The following is a 12,606-nucleotide window of genomic DNA, read 5'->3' on the forward strand; positions in this document are numbered from 1 at the left end:
TAGTGAACTCTTAATAGCGATTGATATGTATTGGGTAATTTTGTAAAGTCTTCTATATGCTTAATTGTGTGCTTGCATGATGTGATTATGTAATTGTGATGAATTAGCATGATGAGATTGTTGAATCTTAAACCTTAAAACCTCTTTGTTAATGATGATGCCTTGGTATAAAAGAAGACTTGATGAACTGAAAGAATGAGATTAGGGGATCGGGTGTCACGAACCGACACGTAGAATAGGGGATCGGAGTTTCACATTCCGACACCAAGATAGTAGAGAATCGGGTGTCACGAACCGACACGTAGTAGTAGGGGATCGGAGTGTCACGTTCCGACACCAGGATAGTAGGGGATCGGAGTGTCACGTTCCGACACCAGGATAGTAAGATGAATGAATATTGAGGGGATCGGAGTGTCACGTTCCGACACTATGATAGTAAGATGAATGAATATTGAGGGGATCAGAGTGTCACGTTTCGACACCAGGATAGTAAAGAGAGTGAATCTTGAATTATGCTAATATACTCAGATTTAAAGAACCTATTTCCCAAATGAGTATGGTGTGGAGGCTTGAGTCCTCATAGATGTGCTTGGGTTGTGGCCAAAGGTTATGGTACTTGTTGTTGTCACCAGTTGAGTATGGTAGTCGATTTTATGTTATTATCTGATATATATTGCTTTCTATTTTGAGTTGGCCGATGATACCTACTCAGTACTTGTGCCTTGTACTGACCCCTACTTGTAATTTTCTTCTTTGTTATTTGTGGAGTGCAGCAAACGTGCCATCGTCTTCAACTCGTCCTCAACTCTAGCCAGTCTTCATCACGTCAGATTTCAGGGTGAGCTATTGTTCCTAGCTCGGACTGGATTCTCTCTCATTCATGTCTTGATGTCCTTGAAGTTCGGACATGGACAATCTGCTTATTTATTTTAGCTTCCTAGATACTCTTAGATTTAGTAATTTGAGGATAGAATGTTCTTGTGGTGATGACTTCCAGATTTTGGGAATGTAACGACCTGTTTAGTCGTTTTGAGCAGCAGATTTTATTTCTGGAAAAATTGTCTTAGTCGACGGATCCCACGACGGACCGTCAAGGGGGTCTCGTTCCAAAACACTTAGAATTCTGAAATTTGGGTACTGAAATCGACTCTCTGAACTTCGTGACGAAGTGGCAGGATGGACCGTCACAGGCATGACGGGCCGTCACAGACCCTTGGTAAAAATCTAGTCTCTGAACTCTGTGACGACTCAGCAGGATGGCCCGTCGCAGGCACGTCGGCCCGTCGCCGACTGCGTAATCCCAGGCTGGGTCGAATTTCTTTAAATGTTTTAAGGGACGTTTTGGACTATTCCTGCTATAATTATAAATTTAGTGGATGAATATTAATAATCCAATTTCTTGAGGGTTAAAGGAGATAACCTTAAATTAATTAGTAGGTTATTTTTATCATCTGTTATACTTAATTATATGTTAATTAGGGTAAAATAAAGAGGGTTTGAATAAGAAAAAAATAGAAAGAACAAGGAGAGGGAAAGAGAACGATCGAGAGAAGAGGGAAAACGAAGAGGAAATAGAGCTTTGGGGAATTAGCTTGTTTGATCGCAATTCTTCGGTGGAGGTAGGTTATGGTTTTTATACTATTCGTAGTTAACTCTTAATAGCGTATGATATGTGTTGGGTTGTATTGTAAAGTCTTCTATATGCTTAATTATATGCTTGCATGAATGTGATTATATAATTGTGATGAAATAAGCATGATGAAGCTATTGAATCCCAAATCTTGAAAACCCCTTGTTATTGATGATGCCTTGGTATAAAAGAAGGCTTGATGAACTAAAGTAATGAGATTGATGATGCCTTGGTATAAAAGAAGGCTTGATGAATTAATAGAATGAATTAGGGGATCAGGTGTCACGAACCGACACGTAGAATTAGGGGATTGGGTGTCACGAACCGACACGTAGAATTAGGGGATCGGGTGTCACGAACCAACACGTAGAATTAGGGGATCGGGTGTCACGAACCGACACGTAGAACTAGGGGATCGGAGTGTCACGTTCCGATACATAGTAGTAGGGGAGCGAAGTGTCACGTACCGACACAAGAATAAAGGTGATGAATCTTGAAAGATGTTAATATACTCAAACTAATGAATCTAATTCCCAAATGAGTATGGTATTGAGGCTTGAGTCCTCATGTGTGAACTTGGCGGTACTTATTAACGATTATAGTACTTGTTGTTGCTACATGTGGAGTAATGTAGTTGATTTTATATTATTACTTGATATATATTGTTTTCTATTTTGAGTTGGCCGATGATACCTACTCAGTACTTGTGTTTTGTACTGACCCCTACTTGTATGTTTCTTTCTTTGTTATATGTGGAGTGCAGCAAACATACCGTCGTCTTCAACTCAACCGCAACTCTAGCCAGTCTTCATTACTCCGGATTTCAGGGTGAGCTAATGCTACTAGCTTGGACTGATACTCTTAGATTAGTAATTTGAGGATAGATGTTCTTGTGATGATGACTTCCAGATTTTGGGGATAATAATAAGTGTTTGAGTTTTTAGAAGTTATTTGATTTATTTTGTTAATGAGTTTTAAGTCTTCAGCAATGTATTTAGTTCATTATGTTTGAAATGATGGGGTTTAGATTGGTTGGTTCCCTCACATAGGGGGATAAATGTGGGTGTCACTCACGGCCCATTTTGGGTCGTGACAAACTTGGTATCATCAAACTATTCAATGAGAACAAAGTAAACTTGAATACTGGATATAGTTGTGCAGAAAATTCGTAGTGAAAAGTTTGAAGAACCATGAGTATTTATAGCCATGAAGTACTAACAAATTCTGAAAGTTTGCAACCTTTCAAAATATTCTTCTAATATACGATTAAAAATTTGAATAAATTTGGAAAAGAACTACACCGATACGTTCTAAAATTGAATCACGAATACGAATTGAAATTAGGTCGCGATTACAGTTCGAAAATTGGGTTGATTAACTTAATGATTAAATAATTAATAATTAAATAAAATTTTATCTAAAAACTAATCTCTCAAACAATAATTTTTCAAAGCCAAAGTCGTAGTTGAACCTGAGCCAAGCGACAATGGGGACGGCATGAGAGGGTTCCTCTTTTCCAACTCTTTAAACAAGTAGAAGTGTTTCTTATCGAAACAGTTGAACTTTTTTTTCACCACCAGTGAGGGAGAAATATCTTATTGCTAAAACATAAAACTCTTCATATTTCTTCTATTTCCTAGTTATACTTACTATACCCAACAAAAACCCTTTATTGATTCAATGTTAAACCATTAAAAAGTACTAGCTAATTACACACGACAACATTTTTATGCATAAAGTATTTTTGAATATATACAAAGTTTATGAAAAATTCTTTTTTATATATAAAAAAAAGTAATGTAAGTAATTTTATCAGGACACGAATATCAATAATTATAGTATGACTCAAATCCATGGACCTACCCATCAAAATATACGAAAATAATTCACCTAAATGAAACGATATATTTAATGCATCTCGACACTCCTCATAGACTTTGTACTGCTCCATCTAAGGAATATTGTTAAATGGTGGATTAACACTTTCGATATTGCAATGCTCAATTACAAGTGTGTTCATAGTCAAGTAAGACTCCAATTTGCATTCATAGTTAAAACATAATTGTTAATTGAACGAATTAAGATTGAGATCCTTCTTCATATATAGTTTTCTTGAAGAACTAAATTGTCTTTGCAATCTCGATAACTTTAACCAACGTAACACCTTAAGTTGAAGTATTTTGTCGAATAATTTACGTGCATTACTAAAAAAAATTCCTATTTTGGCTATGTAATCGTTGAATTTGTAATACTTGTAAAAGCAAATGAGGAAATAAATAATTGCAATTCACTAGTATATAATATATCTAGGCCAAAATTCTAAGACACCTAAATATTCAACATTATTAATTATCGTGATTTACAGAAATTTTAAATAATTTTTCAAAAATATAATAAAATAAAATATGAAAATTACATAAATACTCTTAGCTAGAAGAAAACATGTAGACTATAAGTTTTTATGTAATAGTTGTTAATTTGTTTCTTTCTCCCAATTTAGTGAACGAGGCGTTACAAAAAGTATTAAATATTATTATGACAAGTTCCTCAACTTTTTCTCTTGTAATGTTTGATCCTCCGCCATCCGATCGATCGATCGACTGATTAGTGTACTTATTCGAGTTTTACATCGTGGTAGAAATAATAGAATGTAATTTTCATATAGAAAGTGTAATTGTAAATCAAATGTGTTTTCATAATTCTAATTGTCCATTTAAAAAGATAGACCGTAGAAAGTAAAAAAAATTAGGTTATGCATACAGTAGTTTGTCTGAATCAGTAGATGTGTACTGAATTTTTTGAATTTTCAGGGGTTTTGTATATTTTTAATACTTGTTGAAGTTTTTCTTCCTAATCTTTTGGAGTTGATGTTTTTAACATCATCATGACATATATAAAATACAACACATTTCAATGATTGGTGAATTTTTTTCAGTTTACTTTCTTATCTGAAAAAGTATAAATCAATTATGAAGCATAAAAGAGGAAAGAATTCTCATCATTTCGCAACAATCGGGAGTGGTCAAGAAAGAATTTCAGGCTCTTTAAAAGTAAAGCGGACTTCTTGAAGTAAATCTCCTTTTTTTTGTGAGCAAACACCTTGCTAATCAGATCTCTTAAGAATGTCTAAAACGGCATAGATCTGACTATCACATTAGGATAAAAAATAGATTGATATCATGTTTATATATCGCTTCAAATCAAGCGAGAGCTCAACTAGATAAATCAAATTTATCTGAAAAAAGAGGGCAATTTAAAGATGAAATTGAAGTAGAGAGGTCAAAGGTATTATTGAAAGTAACGCCCTATAATGATGTTGAAACCTTACTTATATCAACTAAGTAGAAAATTTGTGTTTAGCTTTATTTTTAATAAAGGTAATTGTTCCAATGAAATAAATGTCAATAGTGAATAAAAACACATTAACTTTTTTGCGTTTTTTAGAAGAAAAAAAATCAGAATAATATAAATAGATAAATAATGATGTCACTCAACAAGACATGCCACATTACCTTGCTCACACACTCACGGAGTCAATAGCATTTCATTTGTCCATTGAAAAATCAATGTTATTTCATTAGAGATCATATATACATACAACATACACTTCATATACAATTGACTTTATACATATATACACTTCGAAAACATATATATTGAATCAAACAAACTATAGATGTCCACGTATTGATATACATACATCCATTATATACTTTGAAAAACGTTACACACATATAACTAATCAAATATATATCAATTTATGTTTTGAGAATACACACAGTACGCACGCACGCACACATATATATCATCTGTCACACATGCATACACAGTCAAAAAAAAATATCATACACGCTATTTTAATTACGATTAAAATATATATATTCTATACCTATACAATATAATTTGCTATACTTAAGGGTGATTCGTGTTTAAAAATAGATAGAAAATCTCGTGGTATTTTACAAATTTAAACACAGTTATAAATATTTTTATTTCATTTGTGCATCAAAAAATCAATGTTGTTTCAATAGAGATCATATACATATATCATATATTTCACACATAATTGACTTTGTATATATATACATTTTGAAAACATATACATTGAATTAATTGAATATACACACAATAGTTGTCCACATATCGTACATTCATTTTATGTTTTGAAAAATGAAACACACGTATAACTGATCACAAATATAATAATTTATGTTTCGAAACATAAATTAATTTGTTATGTCCTAAAAATGATGACACGTGTTATTTATAGTTACATAACAAGTTCTTTGATTATGTATAGTAGATTGGATTGAATTACTCTACATTTAATTAAAGATTTTTAATTTAAGATTTGAACATTAGGTCTTACAAAATGTATAATCAAATTAATTGAGTCTCTTGCTTAGCAAAAATTACAACAAAGAACAGTTACACAATCGTTATTTAATTTAAGGGTATATTTCCTATGACAAATAGAAATCTAGAGATCATGAAATTCAAGTTGTTTAATTTTATTTCAAAGTGAACGAGTGACCTATTACATGTGTTACACATGTCATTCATTCTTTTAGTACTTTTTACATTTAAATTAATCAACAAATACATCCTCCATATTTTTTTATATGTTTAATTAGTTTGACTAGGTACATATTTTAATAAAGTAATTAAGCATAATTTTTGAATGACGTTGTGTTGTTGTGTTGATTAAGTTAGAAATATATGTATAATACATTAAAATATCAAACTAAAAAAAGTTACAAAATGTTTTTAAAAAAAAATTATTTTTATAGACTAAATTATAATATCCAAATTCAACAAGAAAATGACTAATCCATTGGGATAAAAATTACAACATTTTGGAAATTTGAAATGCATGATAATAGTACTGTATATAACACTAGACATCTATAGATGATAGTGATCATATATATTCTTTGATTATTTGCTAATAACAAAAATTAAAGTAAGGATGATAACTAATTAAAAAAAGTTTTAAAAGACTAACCAAAATAATTAAGGAACTAATCCACTTTCCTCAATTAAATTAAAAGAAACTTGAACTATTGCCAAAGGATTGGAGTTGCCCTGTGAAAGATTTCTTCAAAGATTCAACTAATTATGAATCGCGAAAAAGGCGTCCACCGGAGCCACCAACCACCGCCACAACTCACCGGGCTGAGCTGCCTTGACTGACCATCGGATCATGGTGGAAAATATTGAGCAACTAAACCTAGAGAAAAATCTTAAATTTTTTCTTCTATTTTTAAGTTATAAGCTATAGTTTGATGAATGACTAGGGTTTTGGACCAAAGCAACTTAGGTATTTATATAGGACTTTAAGTTAGGGGTACACATGAAAATACGTAGTCTAAGATTTAAAATTTTATGAGTTTTGAATTTGCACCAGATTTTAACTTGTTTTAATTATTGAGTTCACGATTAAATATTTATGCATTTTTATGTCATCAATGAGAATTCGTTATTAGTTTGTCGTCAAATTGCTCATAGCTAAAAAAATTTGAATAGTTAGATACATCGTTAAATAGAAACAACAATGAATTTTATTGTTTGGTTACAAAACATCGCTAATTAATTCCTTTTTTCTATTAATGTTTTTTAATAGAGTTTATTAAACTTCGTTTAAAGTCGTACATATGAATATACTGTCAGTGTAAAAATAATATTAGGTGAATTTAAACTTATTATAAGAGGTTAATTATCATTTTTTTAATATAATGAATTAATATTTATTAGTGATTCTTGATTGTTTAAATATTTTTTCCGTTATCGATGCATAATAATTAAATTAATGAATATGAGGAAAACCTAAATTAGAATATGCTTTCTTCTCCCCATGGGGTTTGTAAAAAGGTATGGCATCTTCCAAAGGATATTCTAGCGACCACCAACATTTGGTCACTACACTTTTTAGTAACCTTTTATCATAATTAAGTATAACTTTTCACTTTTGGCTTAAGTCATATGCGGCCCCTTAAAGTTGTCTGTATATTTCACTTAGACATCTTAATTTAGCCTCATACTTATTGAACACTTTAACCTTAACAAATTTATACCAATTTAACACGAAATGATAGTCAAATAAAAGAGAAATATGCGTGCATTTCAAACGCTCAAACATGACAAATGGACTAAAGAAGCGATGACACATGACAATTGGATTAATTTTTTAAAAATTTTTATTTAAATAATCAAAAAGCAATTTAAGAAAACAAAAATTCAAGAAAGGTATGTGGAAGAAGGTCTTTTTTTTATTTTAAATTAATTATTTTTATGCATTATTTATTAATTAGGTCTATTAATTGAAAAGAAAAAGAAAAAAAGATCATTTCAAATGGTTTCACGCGCTTGGGGACTGTGAAATACACATTTTTTGCCACATAAGTCATTTGTGTCCAATAGGAACTGTTTTTTAACACATAAGGTGTTCAATAGGTATGAGGCTAAATTGAGGTGTCTAAGTAAAATATGCGGACAACTTTAAGAGGCCGCATATGACTTAAGCCTTTCACTTTTTATTATATTCTTTTATCATATGATTTTTTAATACCATGTGCCAAGAGAAGCATCGTTGCCAAGTGTATTTAATAATAAAATTTATTAAGTTTTTATCGATATATAAAACTTAAATCTAACTAAATTATGATTCAGGTTATGACAAAATGAATATAATTTTTTAAATTTTAATTAAGAGATTCTAATTCAAATTATAAGAATGAAAAAGATCAATAAAAAATATTTCTCTATTTATTGATAGATATAAATTTAAATTAATCGAAATCTTTAAATATATTAGACATTATAAGAAGTCTAACTATACTAGTTATTGAGAAAAGTTTTGTTAGACTTGGACAAAGTGACAAAATCTCTTTAAAAATATGAAATAGAAGATTTTTATGACGAATTAACTTAAAATAATTATTTTTATCTAGTCGATTAAGTTAAAAATAATTGTCGAATGATAATTTTAATAATTACATATGATCAACGTATAATATATATGTATACGTTGATTTGAAAAATAGTAAATCTGATTGGTCATTTACTTAGATAATTTGTGTAACAATCACTATAAGTTCATAATGAATCATCTTTATTACAAGAGAAAAGGTATAAAGTGACACTTTAAAGATCTTCTGAATTTATAAAAAGAAAATCTTTACTATACAGACGTTCTATTACCTCGTAAAAATATTAATATCTTTGTAAATAAAATTTTGACCAATTTTCTCCCTCTGTTTGTGAACACGTAGATGACAGCGCGGGAAGGTATCATTTTGCTTCTAAAAAACAATTAAAAGCGTCACTTTTCAATTGTTTTCTCTATTAATTAATTAATTAATTTCTAAATACATCATTTTTCTCAAATTTTCAAGAATTAATGCCCTCTCTAATAAAATTAGCTCAAAAAGATAAAAATTCAATTTAATTTTTAATTCAAAAAATTAAAAGGTTGTTCAAACATTTTATTCTTCAAGATTTTTCGATACAAATTTAAATTTGTAATATATTTTCACTTTTTTTTTTGTTAATACACGTAATACCAACTTTACACCTACGTTTTTCTTCATTGTCAAAAGCTGCAAACGCATCAACATATTTTCTAGATTTCATTTTATTTTATTTTATTTTCTGTCCCTTTTCAATTTTTTATTTTTCTCAAGGAAAAATAATATTCCGCTTATTTCTATCACCTCAATTTATCCTTTACCAAAAAGTTAATATCACTATTTTATTAAATTTTAAACATAATCAAAACAATTTTAAGGTACAGATATTTCATAAAATTACTATAAACAAAAACGTCTAAATTTTATTTGCGCAGGAAAATCGCAAACTTAAGTTTGTTGCATAATTTTAAACATCGATTGTCTAGAATTGGATCTGATGTAGCTAGAATTGTAATATTTATTCGTTACGATTATAACTTAAATAATGATCCCAAAATCGACTATCTCGACCCAATAAATCCATTTTGGATTGATTTGGATTGGTCATGGACTGGATCCAGTATTGGGCTTTTGTTCCTAATTCAAATGGGCTGCTAGCCAATTTGGCCCATCACACATTTTTGGATAGTTGTAATATTGGTCTCATAATTTCAAGTAACTTCTAATTATGGCCCTAATAATTATAGAATTAAGCAGCTTTAACCCAAAAAATGGACCTATAAGAGTAGTAAATTAAGAATTGATTCAAAATAAATATGATTATTAATTTGTTGCATCATATATGATGTGATTATAACTTATTTTATAGATACAAATATAAAATTATCGACACTGTTATGTTCTATGCATCGATCAAATTGTGGGTTAGATAAAATAAGTAAATCTATCGTTAAACATTAATTAATAATCTCATAAAAATAAACTAATATATCGACCTATTGTCATATATTAATTTATTATATATATATATATATATATATATATATATATATATATATATATAATTAACAAATTAATGAGAATAGGGAATATGTGTTTGTAGAGAACAACTTTAAGGATGGTTTTCGAACAACTTCTTAGTTAAGCAAGTACCAACAATTATAATCAAACAAGATAAAGATGATTTAGTTACGAGTTTACGTGAACTCAATAATGTTTATTTGAATATGAACGTGATTGTAGAAGTGTTAATTTGAAATTGTTATATGAACTCAGAGAGGCGGAAGCTAAGCACAAAACGAGTTATGATTCAGAATTCGTAAATTAAAAATTTGAATCGATTTTTAAATCAATATCAAATTTCGAATTCGCAGTTATTCCTAATTCTACTATCAAAACTCTTACATATTTGAAAAGTTAACTCTCCAAAACTCTTTTCTTAGCTTTCTCTCTTCATACACGATAAGAATATTCATGCAATCATTACCATACTATAAAACTTTTTTTTTAATATATAAAAGCATCCTTCATTATATTGTTATTATAGTTAAAAATAAGAAATTAATAGATCTCTTGAGTTTCTTGCAAGAAAAGCACAAACAATCAATCTTTATCAATTTTATAAAATATTTTTTGAACCTTATCCTTCCTCTCCTATAAAACTATCTCATTATTGCTCTAACAAGTACACCAACACCAAAACTAAATCCTACAAAACAATCCATTCTTAAAATCATCGTTCTTAAAACTAAAGAGTCGATATCTCATATCTCTATAGTTTGATATCCCCTCCCCACCTACAACAATCCTCAATATGCTTTCGGTCACTCCTCTCCTACTTCCCCTGTAAAACTCTCTCATCATCATTTATCAAATCATAAGTCTGATAAAAAATATTGAAATTGAATCCTCTTGAACTACAGAAATCCTTTAATATGGCCCCACCAGTCAATCCTCCTCGTCCACAACCGCCACAACCACGTGTCGTCAAGCCAAGTCAACCATTTAGTATTTGTAGGTTCATAGCCATTTCACTCTTAACCCTACTTATCGTAGTAGGTATAGTTGTGCTCATCATATGGCTAGTACTAAAACCCCATAAAATGGTCTATTCAATTGAAAATTCTTCAATCCATGACTACAATTTAACCAATAACAACCATTTAAGTGGCAATTTCAATTTTACACTAAGAGCCTATAATCCAAACAAGAGAATCTCAATATATTATGACCACATTGATGTGAAACTCTTTTTTAACTCGCAACCAATCGCGTTCAGTAATATCGAGCCATTTTATCAGCGTCGTCGGAATGTGACACATATAAATGTGTCACTTCCGACGAATGACGTGGCGCTTTACGGTGATATTGCACGTGATTTTAAGACACAAAGGTCAGGGGGTAATGTGGAAGTTGAGGTGAAAATTAGGGCAAAAATAAGGTTTAAAGTTGGTGCATGGAAATCAAGTCATAGGAAATTGAAGATTTTGTGCACTCCAACGGTGAATTATTCTGATTCAAGAAAAAATTATAAATCATTTCCTTGTGATGCAGATGTATAATTTTTTTATTTTTTTGTTTCTTTAATTTTTTTTATTTTGTTATGATAAATTGTTGTGATTTCTTTTTGTTTTTTTTCTTGGATGTGGGATTGTTTAATTTTTTATTATTATTATTTTTACAAATGTAACATTTTATGTGTTTTGAGTGAAAAATAAAGTGTTTGCATGAAAGAGAAAATAATAATGGTTTTTTTTTGTCTTTATAATCTATTGAAGAAAATGTCACCTTTTATATTATATATTTATTGTGAATGTTGAAATCAAAATAGGTTCACTAATCACTAATAAAAATGCGTGTGAATATTGATTCAATTGTTTAAAATATTAAAAATAGTTTTCGAATATATAATATATATGTATATAGACTATATATTAAAAAATAGTGATCTTAATGGGCTATTTGTGTAAATATCACCATCAAGGTATCATGAGAAATGGGCTCCTACATGAGGTGGTCTACACATAGATAAAAAAACAAAGCCCAATTCAATTTGACCCTTAATAATATGGGAAAATCTTATAAAACAATAAATTATTAATTAATTAAATGATATAATCACTATTTCATTTAATTCTAATTCGTAGTAAACATTATGTCATTAGCCTCTTTCTACAGAAATTTTGCTCGCCACTCTTCCTCGCTTGTCTCACTTTATACAAACACGAATGTATAAATCGTGTTTGTGTTTAAAGCAAGAAAAAAGATGTATATTACAAATACAAATACATATCTCTTTGTTCAATACACTCATAATGATACAATACAAATTTTTTGCTGCCCAGTTCTCTTTTTCCTTTCTCTTTCTCGCTTTATACAAACACAAATTATAAAACAATATATAATTTGTGTTTGTATAAAGCGAGTGAATATTTGATATACAAATACAATTGTTTTAACTGATTCAATTGTATACAAATTCAAAATTTATGCAGATATACAAACACAAAGAACATATATGCAGAAACAAACACTATTTTCATAGACACGGGCACTCGATTTATACAA

Source organism: Solanum lycopersicum, chromosome 11 (assembly GCF_036512215.1).
Source record: "Solanum lycopersicum chromosome 11, SLM_r2.1".
Taxonomy (NCBI): Eukaryota; Viridiplantae; Streptophyta; class Magnoliopsida; order Solanales; family Solanaceae; genus Solanum; species Solanum lycopersicum.